The 15,808-nt window shown below is 37.5% G+C and overlaps 1 long non-coding RNA gene across 2 annotated transcripts in view; it reads right to left on the bottom strand.

Moving 5' to 3' along the window:
- LOC120534229 overlaps positions 1 to 15,808 on the bottom strand; it is a 181,202-nt gene that overhangs the window by 123,968 nt on the left and 41,426 nt on the right. The window contains exon 2 of one of the 2 annotated variants that reach the window (XR_005634706.1): positions 8,348 to 8,458. The exons of the other annotated variant lie outside the window; for it this stretch is intronic. This is a non-coding gene — a long non-coding RNA (uncharacterized LOC120534229). The remainder of the gene's footprint in view (positions 1 to 8,347; positions 8,459 to 15,808) is intronic. 2 annotated transcript variants of the gene reach the window in all.

Genomic DNA, 15,808 nt, shown 5'->3' with positions numbered 1-15,808 from the left:
ACTTAGTAAAAGTTAAGCCCTATTATAAACATAGCTAACAAGTCCTCAAAGTATAAACTGCATCATGTCTCCAACCCCAAATACCTTAGGTGTTCTACAAATAAGGCACATTTCTCCTGCTATTTACCCAATTCCTTCCCTTTTACAATCCCTTGCCCTCTCACCATCTATAAAGCATCTATTCTTTCCTCCTCTCCCACTCCATTCTATCTGCTTGTTATAATTCTCATCAGTCATATGCTCTCCAGACATTCCATACAGTTTGTCTGTGCTCCTTCTCAATCTTAGTCAAAAGCATTTATAATTTAAACAGAATGTTTTAGGCACCATCACAAATAATAATAATTTAAAAAAATAGGCATCACGATCATTTTGAGACTGAAAGTTGAGTCTGAGTTACAAAAGAACATGAACAGCAGTAAAGGTGAAACATGCAGCTGTATGTTTTTAGTGGGTATGTGATTCCGAAGATGCAAAAGGAGGAGCCAGATGTTCTGTAAAACTGTAATGCAAATTAACACACAGAATCCATTGTAAGAGGTACATTGTTTCAAAGAGTAACTTTAGTATGTTTGCCTCACTACAATTACAGAGTACATACTATGTCTACTGCGATTGCAATTTTCTGCATTAACACACCACTTATGCTATACAATAGAATTGTTTTTACTAGCAAATTCCTGTTTTCTCATGCTACTGAGCAATTCAGGTCTTGAATATCAAAAGTCAAAAATCTAAAGGATCAGGATCACTGTAAACTGTAACATTGTGCTATAAGTAAAAATACTATTACATCCAAAACAATCACAGAGCTACTATAAAAAAAAGATTTCTGAATTATATAAAATCTGTAGTGTTAGGGGAAGAAAAAATAGCAAATGTTAGTTAAGATCATGTTTAAGAGTAACTAACTAGCTAATGAATCCTGTCTAAGATCAGTTACACAAAAAAAACAGATCTACAATAAGTTTGCTTGCAAAGAATATCAGGGAAACTAAAGTTATTCCCAGATATACTGAAAAGGAGTAATACCTCTTTGTACAAATTACCTGGAAGTCTTTGAAACCTAAGAGTTAATCACTTCAGCTAGAAATTCACTCAATTTCAGATCTATGGGTTGTTTGGGGTGCGAGTTCACTGACTCACACGAGAGCCCGACTTTGAATTAAGCAGGAACAAATACAAAATGGCATATCTTAAATTACAAAAATAATCTTGCAACTGATGATAGTTTACGGCTGATCAACAAGGTTTTCAATCCCTCTTCACCTCACCTATCAACCCTAGACTGGACTCGTACAGATAAAGTACTGTGAGAATAATATTAATTTCACTGTGTAAGTAATGTATGATACGCTAAATATTACTTAAGGCAAACACCCTACTTATCTAATTAGCATGCCTGATAGTGTAATAATGCCACCTTTATGCAGTTTTAGAATTATTTAATTGCATGACACAACTTATAAAGTCCAGCATCTAATTCTCTAGAGTGAGTTTTGTCACCGTCAACTCCATCTTGCCTTTGCTCTATTGAACTGGCTCCATTTATACATACCACTCTAACTGTGCTTTGTTTACCTTTGGGATTATACACCATACTACTTAATATAGGGTCTCAGCTATTTTACTTAATTCAAGATCATTCACTAATATTAAAACTTTTAAACTTTATATTTGCAACCATTGGATGATTTTTTTCCACAGCTACCATTCACATTTGAGCACTTTCAGATATAATCATCAAATACTTTACCTCATACAACAGTTAACTCATATACGTAATACGATCTTTGCTGTAATGGCAAAACAAAATATGTACAATTTGATTGCCTATAAGAAGTTAAAAGAATATCTGTGCAATGCTGATAGTCTTTTCAACTGCATATATTTAGGGTAGTATCAGAGGACTTAAACAAGAAAATTTTAAGTAGCTGTCTTTATCTCATTTTGAACACGGGACTTAAGTCTTATAGATCAGGATTCACTACTGTTGCAACAAACACATTACTCTTATCTTTAACTCTTGCAAATAAGAAAAAAGAGAAAGTCTTGTATCCAAGTCTAATAGCCAAGCTTGCTGAAAAGTGCAAAATGTAAATGGGAAGCACTGCAGATAGTACACAACACCTTTGATTTTCAAAAGGCAGGTTAAACAGAATTCTCAAAATGTATCTGAATTGATATCTGTATCTAAAATAAAACTCAACTGTCAGGTGTGCTAGATAATTATGCAATTTAAAACCATGAAACACAAGGCTACATACTTTGATATCAGAACTGGGTTGCTGCAAGATTTTGTGCCAATACTTCAGTGTATCTGTACTTTTTAAATGCATAACAAAATATTCAAAATATTATAATATTCAAAATATCAGTCATACAAAGTATGACCTACGTGAATAAAATCCCTTCTAAACTTGGTGAAATGTTTTAACAGTAATTCACTACAAATCCAAAGTTACTCATAAAAATAAATGTAGTACAAACAAGGTACAGAATATCTAATATTTAGCAACACATTGTTTACTGAATCCTTTGACTTCTGACAGCACTATGGTTGTTAGAATGAATGCAACTTGTATCTACAGTTGTACTAAGAACAGATTTTGAAGTACACCTACTACGCCCTAAAAACTATCATTCTGTTCCTGATCACATTCCTGTTCAATCTTGAACCTGAGATCCCCGACTCACTGTTTTATGCTGGAACAAATACAAAAAAAAAAAAATCAATAGTTAACTTCCACACATTCAGCTGGAAACCTGCACTACAAATTATCAAAACCAGCACAGACTACTTTTGTTAACTTAGTTACAAAAGTTACAAATAATGGACCCAACTTGTCTGAAAATCAAATTCACCAATAGGCAAGCTGCATATACAAGCGACTTTCGCCGCTTCACTCTATCGTGGATTTTATATGTAAGCATATCTAAATATATAACTCGGATTTTTCGTTGCTTCGCGGGTTCTGCAAACAATGGGTCTTTTTATTTCCTGTACATGCTTCCTCAGTTGGTTTGCCCAGTTGATTTCATAAAAGGGACACTATTGGCGGATGGCTGAGAAGCTAACCAATCAGAGCACGCAGTTAAGTTCCTGTGTGCTGACTGGCTCAGTGACGAAGCGCCGAATTTGATTCCGCGGCGTTAGCCAGGAAGTCTTGTCTCGCTCATTCAGCATCAACGGGTTTCGCTGTGTAAAGAGTTAACTTTTGTGTTTATCTTTGTGCATAGTCAAGCCCTTTATTATGGCTCCAAAACGATCTGCTCCTGCTACTGCTTCAGGGGCCGTGCCTAAGCCCCAATGGAAGATGTTAACGATTGCCGAAAAGGTAAAAGTTTTGCATATGTTGAAGGAAGCAAAAAGATACACCGCTGTAGGACGCCATTACGGCATCAATGGGGCTACAATTCTTTTTATTTAAAGAGTAGGAAAGGAATACAAGATCTACGGCCACAGTGTCCTTTTAGCCAGGGTGCAAAACGAGTTTTAAGTGGATGTAATAAGGCAGTAGTCTGGATAAAATCTGCTTTAGGGATTTGGATTGAAGACTGCCGGAAGAAAAACAAAGGCGGTGCTACACAGTCGCCTGAAGAGGCTCCTTTAGAAGAGCTGTAACGCTCTCCTTTGTTGTCCAGTAAAACTAAACTAATCGTGTCATTGTTGGTGAGTAACCATAATTAATTTTCTACTAACAGTACTTAGTACATGTACGTACGTTTAGTGTCACTGTACACACATTTACTGTATACAATTTTTCTTACATTGTACGTATTTATTGCTGGTGCCTATCTATCGTAATGTCTGTAACATATGTGATATAAGAGACGCTCGATTTATAAACAGTGTGGGAGAGTTTATAAGGGCTTAAAATATATAAAAATAACCATACAAACATATGGTTTCTACTTCGCGGATTTTCACCTATTGCGGGGGGTTCTGGAATGCAACCCCCGCGATCGAAGGGATTACTGTAAATCTCAGTCAAGTCTGAGAGCATTTCAATTTAACAGCTGTAGTTTCCATAGATTAATGCTAAATTACATGACACGGAATCGCAGGGGATGACATCTTACACAAAAGCCCCACAACTTCTCAGCACATTTTGAAATTTTTAAAGTATCAAAAACGTGACACTGAACTGACAGCACCACTGTATAGATATGGCAAGTTTAGCCACAGTCTTCACCTATCCTTTTCCTTGACTGATTCAATTCTTTTTTATTTTTTGGAGTGTAAAACAGCAATCTTCCATTTTCCTTGTAGCAGAACTATATGAATTGTAGTTTCTGCTGAATGCTTTTTAGATATATCAGACTACAGAACTGGCAGATGCAGGAGCACACTGTCTCACAAGAAAGAAAGAAAGAAAGAAAGAAAGAAAGAAAGAAAGAAAGTCTTCGAACAAATTACTGTGTCAATTATTTTGCATCATTTTTTTTTTATCTGTAGTGGATAACACACTGCATTAACATTTATCTGAAAATATATTTAAATTCACAGCCCTTTTTGTAATAGCACAGAGCATGAGAGTACCATTTATCTAAAACAGGAGCATACAGTGGTGTGAAAAACTATTTGCCCCCTTCCTGATTTCTTATTCTTTTGCATGTTTGTCACACAAAATGTTTCTGATCATCAAACACATTTAACCATTAGTCAAATATAAACACAAGTAAACACAAAATGCAGTTTTTAAAATGATGGTTTTTATTATTTAGGGAGAAAAAAAAATCTCTGTGTGAAAAAGTAATTGCCCCCTTGTTAAAAAATAACTAACTGTGGTCACCGGAGTTCAATTTCCGTAGCCACCCCCAGGCCTGATTACTGCCACACCTGTTTCAATCAAGAAATCACTTAAATAGGAGCTGCCTGACACAGAGAAGTAGACCAAAAACACCTCAAAAGCTAGACATCATGCCAAGATCCAAAGAAATTCAGGAACAAACGAGAACAGAAGTAATTAAGATCTATCAGTCTGGTAAAGGTTATAAAGCCATTTCTAAAGCTTTGGGACTCCAGCGAACCACAGTGAGAGCCATTATCCAAAACTGGCAAAAACATGGAACAGTGGTGAACCTTCCCAGGAGTGGCCGGCTGACCAAAATTACCCCAAGAACACAGAGACCACTCATCCGAGAGGTCACAAAAGACCCCAGGACAACGTCTAAAGAACTGCAGGCCTCACTTGCCTCAATTAAGGTCAGTGTTCACGACTCCACCATAAGAAAGAGACTGGGCAAAAACGGCCTGCATGGCAGATTTCCAAGACGCAAACCACTGTTAAGCAAAAAGAACATTAGGGCTTGTCTCAATTTTGCTAAGAAACATCTCAATGATTTTTCATCTCAGTTATTGCTGCTAAGGGTGGCACAACCAGTTATTAGGTTCAGGGGGCAATTACTTTTCACACAGGGCCATGTAGGTTTGGATTTTTTTTTCTCCCTAAATAATAAAACCATCATTTAAAAACTGCATTTTGTGTTTACTTGTGTTATATTTGACTAATGGTTAAATGTGTTTGATGATCAGAAACATTTTGTGTGACAAACATGCAAAAGAATAAGAAATCAGGAGGGGGGCAAATAGTTTTTCACACCACTGTACATCTGTGCATACTCCTTCACTTTAATAAGGTTAATTTAATAAATACAGTAATTGCATAGTTTTAGAACTTCTTTAGTCATTTCCTTTTTTTGCCATTCAACCTGGTGCAGCTAATTCATAAGGGAAACTATAATAAATTATACAGTAACTGTCTCTGAGGCACGGCAAAGTTAAAGGAATATGAGCCCTGTATATCATAGTAAAGATCTGAAGACTTGTGACAAAAGGTGTGAATGCAAAGTAAACTAATAAAATCTTGTTTGTATTATGTATATATTATTTAATAATGGTCATGCAGAAAGCTGGTGCAGTATATTTTTTAGACTGCTAAATTCACATACTATATACATTGGCAGGACAGATAAAAGACAAAAAATAAAATGCCATGCAGTTATTTCAGGTAGACAGTAACGTCATAGCCAAAATCTCTTGAAAGGTCAGACAACTAACCTGACTGCACTAATTCTTCCAGGGATATGAGAGGACACCTGCACAAAATAAGCAAGTCCTACATCCACTACATGTAAATACACGCACAGCACTCTTTTATTGTAGATTTATCTGAAGGGAATAGCTTTATCATCATATGGGACACAGTTGTAATAAGAAAATGGTTTTCCGACTTTGATTTGTTATAGAAATTTCAGATTTTCTACCACCAGTCAAGATTAAACACCTTGGCTAACCCGAAAAAGAATATCGCATGCAATGAGATGAGGCTTAAATGGGTTTCCCATTTTTGTTACCCACAATTTCTTTTATTTCAGAAAAAAATTAAACAAATGGAAAACAAAGATGGGCAACACAATAATACTGTGACAGTTGTTTCTGCATCATTGAAACTTTAGAGTGCATCTTTCTATTTCTAAAATTAGTGAGAAATTCAAAGTGATACTGTTCAGTCTTTGAAAGTTTATAAATACATAACTGCACATTCAGCTAGTAAGGGCACTTTCAACAAATTTTTGCATGGCGTTTTCAACAAGGTCTATATAAAAAAATGAACAGCATACCACAAAATCATCAAAGTCCAGATAAAAGTTCAAATACAAATGAATTTTTGTTTTTATGTAAACCAATAGTCTTGAGATTTTCCATTTATAAGAAATTAACACCTTTTTACCTTTACCTTTAAATGATTAACTTTGCATTGTTACTTTCTTTTTAATTCACTTTTTACGGCTCTATTAATCGTATAGGAACACTAACAATGAATGATAAGAGGACTGGAAACAAATGCAAATGAAGATATTATATATGTAATAAATTATTAAAAATTTACACACTAGTTTAAAGCAACCAACTCCAGTGTTAAAGATTAACAAAAAGTTTGCAGTATAAATGAAGAAAAAAGTACAAGTTGAACATGCACAAAAATATATGTGCACATACTGTATGGCAGAAAAATCAAATTTGCTTTAATTGCAAAACTGATGGCAACAGTTACGACTAAAATAGGGTAAAAAAATTAATAAATAAATAAAAAATAAATAAATAAAACTATATAATATATATATATATATATATATATATATATATATATATATATATATGGATGTTTTGAAATAGGAACAGAAGCTTAGGGAGGATATTCATCTTCACAATGTTAATTCTGCTTAAAGTAAGATGGAGGGTAGACCATCTATGTACATCTTGTTTAATTTTGACACTGCAAATAGCACAATTTTGTTGAAAAGAGCTTTATATTTACTTGTGATGTTGACCCCTAGGTATTTAAACTGATCTGTAACGTTAAAAGGGAATTCACTGGAAAGAGAACACTTTTGTTCAAATTAATTCTGGGTCCAGACAGCTTTTGAAATTCTGCTAGTGCTAAGCTTTTGGACTGGTATACAGTAGTTTGATTCATGCACATATGTTTGGGCCAAACCCACGTTTATGCAAAGTGGTGAACAGATAATCCCATTCAACCACATTAAACACTCTCTAGAGTGTTAAGACTTTATGGTTGAACATATTACATTAAATAGTCATTGTAGAATGGAAGCCAAATGTCTACCTTTAATAAATTTGGTTTGGTCTTTTGATATTGCTGAAGGGAGCACTTTCTAAATCCTTCTAGCTAGGGCTTTAGAGTATCTTAACATCATTATTCATAAGTGAGATTGGTCTGTATGATGCACAAGTCATTGTTTTCATATAAAACAAAAAAAAAACATTCAAAGTACTGTACTCATTCAAAAGTCACTATAATTTAACTAACATAAGTATCGCCACATCAGATTCCACACATACTGTTAAAGGGACACTCCTTGTTTTAACATAATGCAATGTCACCTAATTAATAGAAAATCTATATCATCTTGCAGAATATTATAAAATGATCAAATATTACTTCTTAAATAATAAATGTTATTCAATAACCTATTCAAGCGTTATGAATCGCCATGTAGACACCCTTCAACTAAACTGTTAGCCAAGCTTATTGGACATTTAAAATCTAGACTTAGTCAAAATTAAGAATATAGCGGGAAGACTCATACCTTTCGTTAATTCTACAAATTACACATATCTTTAGTTACTCACTTTTAGCAGTCACTTTAATCAATCTCAGAAAAAAAGGAAATAATTTAAATTGCGGATCTAGAGCTGGTGCTTATTGACTGTGGCAGTGAATGAATGGAACATAAAAGAAAACGAACTGGCTATTATGACTGATAATGCCGCTATTATGGAGCTACTTCAAGTAGGCTGCTTTGAGCATATACTCACTTTTGCATCACAGGCTGCTCCCGATTGCCCACTTTTGTATCAGAGGCTGCTCTCAAAATTCCAAAAATTGCCCGCTTGCTTTGCCGGGTGAGGTGCATTGTAGTGTCTCATCTTTACAGAAATTAAAATATATAAAAAAAATTTTTAAGTAAAACGATTTTATTTACTTTAGTTATAAATACACTAGCAAAAAATACATTTTTCTTTAACCACAATTTTTGTGGTTATATGTGACTAAATAAAATTGTGGGGTGCACATACATTAATTGATTCAAACAATTTTTTACATTTGTTTAGCATGGTGGGGAATTAAAATGTTTCTTTATATTTTATGATTGCAGTGACAAGTCAAGTGAAATGACACCTTTTATTGGCTAACTAAAAATGATTCAATATGCAAGTTTTCGAGGCAACTCGGGCCCCTTCTTCAGGCAAGATGCAACTTTTATGATGAAAGTAGCTATTTTATTAATTGATTGAAGGAGACTGATGGAGAAAGCACCTGAAATTGCAGAGCTTCTGGCTAGTGTAAAAAAGTTAGGTATGTTAAACATGCTGGGCAACAAAGCAAGCTTATATGGTCACTCAAACAGAGCTGTAGAAAGAAGATATAGTGCAGAATTCTGTGCTGCAGCAATTTGACAATTGGCCATATCAACAAAAAGATAAAACTGTAGTCTCTTTTCTGAAACCGTTCAAAGATGTGACAACTGATTTAGAATTAGATATTACTGAAATAACTTGTCAACAAACAGTTCAGTAACAACTCTTATCCACAAGCTCTACAAAGTAGCAACATTTCTAAAGAATGCTTTCAGCACCTTGTTGAATCAATGCCACGTAGAATTAAGGCAGTTCTGAAGGCGAAAGGGGGACAAACACCGTATTAGTATGGTGTTCCTAATAATCCTTTAGGTGAGTGTGTATATATATATATATATGAATATATATATATATATATATATATGAATATATATATATATATATATATATGTGAATATATATATATATATATATATATATATATATATATATATATATATATATATATATATATATATATATATGTGTGTGTGTATATATATATATAAATTATGTATATATATATATATATATATATATATATATATATATATATATATATATATACACACACTCACCTAAAGGATTATTAGGAACACCATACTAATACGGTGTTTGTCCCCCTTTCGCCTTCAGAACTGCCTTAATTCTACGTGGCATTGATTCAACAAGGTGCTGAAAGCATTCTTTAGAAATGTTGGCCCATATTGATGGCTAGCATCTTGCAGCTGATGGAGATTTGTGGGATGCACATCCAGGGCACGAAGCTCCTGTTCCACCACATCCCAAAGATGCTCTATTGGGTTGAGATCTGGTGACTGTGGGGGCCATTTTAGTACAGTGAACTCATTGTCATGTTCAAGAAACCAATTTGAAATTATTCGAGCTTTGTGACATGGATTATCCTGCTGGAAGTAGCCATCAGAGGATGGGTACATGGTGGTCATGAAGGGATGGAAATGGTCAGAAACAATGCTCAGGTAGCCCATGGCATTTAAACAATGCCCAATTGGCACTAAGGGGCCTAAAGTATGCCAAGAAAACATCCCCCACACCATTACACCACCACCACCACCAGCCTGCACAGTGGTAACAAGGCATGATGGATCCATGTTCTCATTCTGTTTACGCCAAATTCTGACTCTACCATTTGAATGTCTCAACAGAAATCGAGACTCATCAGACAAGGCAACATTTTTCCAGTCTTCAACTGTCCAATTTTGGTGAGCTTGTGCAAATTGTAGCCTCTTTTTCCTATTTGTAGTGGAGATGAGTGGTACCCGGTGGGGTCTTCTGCTGTTGTAGCCCAAGGTTGTGCGTGTTGTGGCTTCACAAATGCTTTGCTGCATACCTCGGTTATAACGAGTGGTTATTTCAGTCAAAGTTGCTCTTCTATCAGCTTGAATCAGTCGGCCCATTCTCCTCTGACCTCTAGCATCAACAAGGCATTTTAACCCACAGGACTGCCGCATACTGTATGTTTTTCCCTTTTTACACCATTCTTTGTAAACCCTAGAAATGATTGTGCGTGAAAATCCCAGTAACTGAGCAGATTGTGAAATACTCAAGACTGGCCTGTCTGGCACCAACAACCATGCCACGCTCAAAATTGGTTAAATCACCTTTTTTTCCCATTCTGACATTCAGTTTGGAGGTCAGGAGATTGTCTTGACCAGGACCACACCCCTAAATGCATTGAAGCAACTGCCATGTGATTGGTTGATTAGATAATTGCATTAATGAGAAATTGAACAGATGTTCCTAATAATCCTTTAGGTGAGTGTATGTGTGTGTATATATCTATACTAATAAAAGGCAAAGCCCTCACTCACTCACTCACTGACTCATCACTAATTCTCTAACTTCCCATGTAGGTAGAAGGCTGAAATTTGGCAGGCTTATTCCTTACAGCTTACTTACCAATGTTAAGCAGGTTTCAATTCGAAATTCTACACGTAACGGTCATAACTAGAACCTACTTTCGTCCATATATACGGCCATAGCCTGCCGCTCGGTCGACATGTGAGGCGGAGTTGCGTCCCGCATCATCACGCCTCCCACGTAATTGAGTGCCTGCCCATACAAGGTATATATTCGCGGGTGAAGGACTGTGCTTAGCATATTCATAAGTGCAGCTACTGCGGAAACCCTCTGACGCTGAACAAGCCTTTGCACACATATCAATAGGAAAGCAAGGTGTAAAGCTTAAGTTTAAATTACGTTCATAGACACGCTGTCACTAAATATTCGCAGACAAATCCACAACTTAATACCAGGAATGCCTATTAAACATCTTAGATTCACGAGTACCGATTTGGGTAGTGATCACTTCGATGAATGAAACCTTTTCAAAAGACGCATTATACCATTGAGAAGGCAGCAAAAGAATATGAAGGAAGTGACACATACAGGCATATTCATAAGTGCAGCTACTGCGGAAACGAAGCACGGTGTAAACCTTAAGTTTAAATTAAGTTCATAGACACGCTGCCACTGATGTTTGTCATGCCTACGATGAATACGATATTCGCGAGATACAAGTTTAATGAGAAGACACAGGGTGTAAACAAGAATTTTGATCACTTTGTAAGGAAGTTAAAATTGCTGTAATGGAGTTAAAATTGCTGGTGAATGACTGTGCTTATGCAAACTAAGATGAGATGGTCAGGGATAGAATAGTGTTTGGCACAAACTCAGCAAAAGTGCGAGAGAAACTTTTAAGTGCCAGTCTGAGCTAAAATTAAATAAAGCCGTGGACATAACAAGATCGCACAAGATATTGGTGAGATACAAGTTTAATGAGAAGACGCAGGGTATAAAGCCTCGATGCTAAAGAACTAGCGATGTCATGGAGAACATGGAAGGACGAGTTCAGATTATACACAGAACTTGCAATGCCGGAGGCAGAGGAAAACCCTAAGGTCAGATTATTCCGTTATCTTATTGGAGAGAATGGTGTCAGGAGCTGACAGGTGATGTAAGACCTGATGAGTTAACCATGAGCTTGATGATACGTAAATTTGATGACCATTTCAACCTGAAAATAAACTAAACTAAACTAACTGAGAGGCTCAGATTTTTTTCAAGAAATCAGGCAAGGGGAGAAAATATAGACAACTACATCACAGATCTGAGAGTGTTAGCAGGCACATGCAATTTCAAGGAGATTAAAAGTTTCCTTATACGTGACCAAATTGTGTGCGGAACTAGTGATGCAAGTTTCTAACAAAGATTACTGAGAGAAGACAAACTGACTTTAGAGAGGTGCTTACAAATATGCAGAGCCACAAAACTGTCGAAGGAGAACAGCAGAACAGTCACAAAGGCTTCCCTATTCTATACTTCTCCCAGTGCGTCTCTCTAAACCCTCCGTGCGGGAACATTACCATAAGGTTTAAACTAATTGTTAATTTATCACGTGACAGTGTGGAGGAGAAAGAGAGAGGTGTGGAAAGATGGCGAGTCGCGCACCAAGTGACCTGGTCTCGAAAAAGAACACAACTTCTGCAGTTTGGCAGTATTTCGGTTTCGACCAAATGAGAAGGGAGAGGCGGTAAATATGGACAAGGCAATTTGCAAATTGTGCAACAAAAAGGTGACCGCGATTGATGGAAATACCTCGAACCTAAGGTTGCATATATGAAACCACCATCCACTCACTGCTGCGAGGATGGACCCGAGTTCACTCACTGCAACAGTTTCAATGCCTCCCGATGCAGGACCAACAACATTTAGGTCCACCGCCAGTACGCAGCCGACGATAATGGGTCCTTCGGGAAAGCAACAAAAGTACAAAAGGGACAGTGTCCGTTGGGAAACCTGTACTGATGCAGTGACAAAATACTTGGCGAAGGAAATGGTCTCTTTCCACACAGTGGAAAAAAAGTCCTTTACGGACATGGTAAAGGTCCTAGATGCCCAGTACGAGCTGCCTGGACGGAAATATTTCTCACAAACAGCCGTCCCACATTTATATAGTAAAGTTAGAGACAATGTTCAAGTGCTGCTGTCAGCGGCAGACAGTTATTCCTTAACAACTGACATGTGGTCGTCAGTTAACATGACACCATATATGTCTCTGACTGTCCATGCTATTACACCTGACTGGAAACTTGATTCCAAATGCCTCCAAACTACGTATTTTCCTGAGAGTCATACAGCGGACAATCTTGCTGCTGCGCTCAGAGCTGCACTTAAGGAATGGCAACTTGACGAGAAAAAACTTTCAGCCATAACCACTGACAACGCTGCCAACATTCATGCCGCAATCAGGTACCTGCATTGGCTGTGGCTATACAGCTTCGGTCACAATCTAAACTTGGCTGTCACAAATGGATTGCATGACCAGAGGCAAAAAACCGAGCGCGCCCTCAGACTATGCCGTAATATTGTCGGGGCCTTTTCACACAGCTGACAACGTAAGCATGAACTCCACAAGAAGCAAGTGGACTTGGGACTCCCAAAACATAGTCTCATAACGGTAAGCATAAAACGTGCAGAGAGTTCCTCAGGGGCAGGGGCTCAAATATAAAAAAGGGGCGCACATATATATATATATATATATGTCCCCGGCCGGGGCTTGTGCCTCCTCCAGACCGCGAGGGGGCGTCCGTCCTGGTTATGTCAGGGACCTCGGGTAAAGGGCTTGGAAGCCCAGCCCTGTAGGGACCCGTAGCCACCGGTAGGCGGCGCCCCGGTGCCTAAATATTCCGGGAGCCCAGCATTTCCACCACACCAGGAAGTGCTGGGGGGGAAGACGACAGGGGACACCCGGATGGCATCCGGGTGCGCAGGCACTTCCGCCACACTGGGGTGTGGCTATAAACGAATGCCGGGAAGCAGCTGGAGCCCATCCGGGTTCCTATTTAAGGTGCCGCCTCCCTCCAGTCATCGGCAGAAGTCCGGTGGAAGAGGACGGAGTGGAGGGAGGACTAGAGGCGGCCAGGAGAAAGGCACTGGAAGAGTGAGGCCTGGACATTGGGGCAATCGGTGCTGGAGGCACTGGGGTGTGTGAGTGCACGAAAAACTGTAAATATTGACTTGTAAATAAACAGTGTGTTGGGAGTAACAATGATGTCCATCTGTGTGTGTCCGGGTCAGCGTTCACAATATACTGTATGTATGTATGTATGTATGTATATGTATGTATATATATATATATATATATATATATATATATATATATATATATATATATATATATATATATATATATATATATATATATATATATATATATATATATATATATATGCTTTGCATCACATAAATAAATTATTTTGAAAAGTAGGCTATATTAAAATAGAAAACCATTTTTTAAATTGTAATTTTTTTCCTGTATTTTTTTATCAAGTAAATGCAGGCTTGATGCGCATAAGGGACTTATTTAGCCTAAAATAAATGTGCATGCAAATTTGACCAAATGGAATAATATACATTAATGGACTTATTTATTTATGCATTCATTCGTTTATTTAGGCCTATTTATTCATCCATTCGTTTATTCATGCCTATTTATTAATTCATTCATTTATTAACGAATGAATGAATGAATTGGCCTAAATAAAACGAATTTTGTTTATTTAGGCCTATTCATTCATTCATTCTTTTATTTATGCCTATTTATTCATTAATTTGTTCAGGCCTATTCATTAATTTAATCGTTTATTCATCATTCATTAATTAATTCATCCATCCATCCGTCGGCAGGACTGCACAACTCGCTGGGGCTCCAAACTGGCAATGGTGGAGCGAATCCTCGAGCAGGCTCAAGCAATCAGACACGTCCTGTCTGATGACAAAAGGAGCAGCCTGTCCCTGACCTGGCAGGACATGGACGTCTTGAAAGCTGTTCACGAAGCACCAGAACCAGTCGGTGACTTCACTGATATTTTGTCAGGAGAAAATTATGTGACCAGTTCCTGTATCCTCCCCATACTACAGCTCTGAAGGGACAATGTGTTGGCTGCGTCAGAAAATGACCTCCAGCTAACAAAGTCAATCAAAACTGGAATTCTAACAAAGCTGGAGGACAAGTATGAATCCAATTCAGTGCGCAAAATATTGCAAAAATGCACTTTCCTCAACCCTTGTTACCGTGGAGGATATGAGACGGATGACAACGCATTGGCTGAGACCAAGGCTGAATTACAGGCTGAGATCGTGAGCTTAGATGCAGCAGGTCCAGTGGCCATCAGAATGGAAGAGGGAGAGGAGCAACCTGCACCCTCACGAAAAAAGATGACTCTGGGGAGTATGCTGCAAAAAAAATCTGATGCAATGGCAGGTCCCGTCGGCATCGGCACCGTAGAGGACCGAGTCGGAGCTGAAATGACAGCCTACTGTTTGGAGCCAGTTACTCAAGGAGACGATGACCCACTTCTCTGGTGGAAAAATGCTGCCGGGCGTTTTCCCCAGATGTCGCGAGTGGCACGAAAGAACCTGTGCGTCTGTGCCACAAGCATACCATCGGAGCGGGTTTTCAGCACCGCAGGTAAAGTTGTCGGTCCACAAAGTGCCCTGTTAAAGCCGAACAAAGTAAACATGCTGGTTTTTCTAGCGAGAAACCTTGAATAGATTGATGCCACTTGCCATTCGTTCCTATTCGCACTGTGTTTATTTATTTATTTAATTGATTCAGGTATTTTTATTTGGTTTACGTTAAAAATGATATTGGAAAGAAGAGTGGAAAGAAGTTTTTGTTTAGGACTATTGCTTTGCAATACTTTTTATAATATGGATGGTGTTTATTTTAATTCAACTCTGGTTGACTGTTGTGGGTCTATTTGCACTTTTTTATAAGCTGCTCTTTGTTATTAAAAGTTGTTCAGGCGGTGTGATTTAATTTAATTGATTTGTGTGCGTGTCTCCGCGCGTAAA

Source organism: Polypterus senegalus, chromosome 1, assembly GCF_016835505.1.
Source record: "Polypterus senegalus isolate Bchr_013 chromosome 1, ASM1683550v1, whole genome shotgun sequence".
In the NCBI taxonomy this organism is placed as follows: domain Eukaryota; kingdom Metazoa; phylum Chordata; class Cladistia; order Polypteriformes; family Polypteridae; genus Polypterus; species Polypterus senegalus.
The sequence above is the reverse complement of the archived record's forward strand: the minus strand, read 5'-3'. Positions and strand labels throughout refer to the sequence as shown.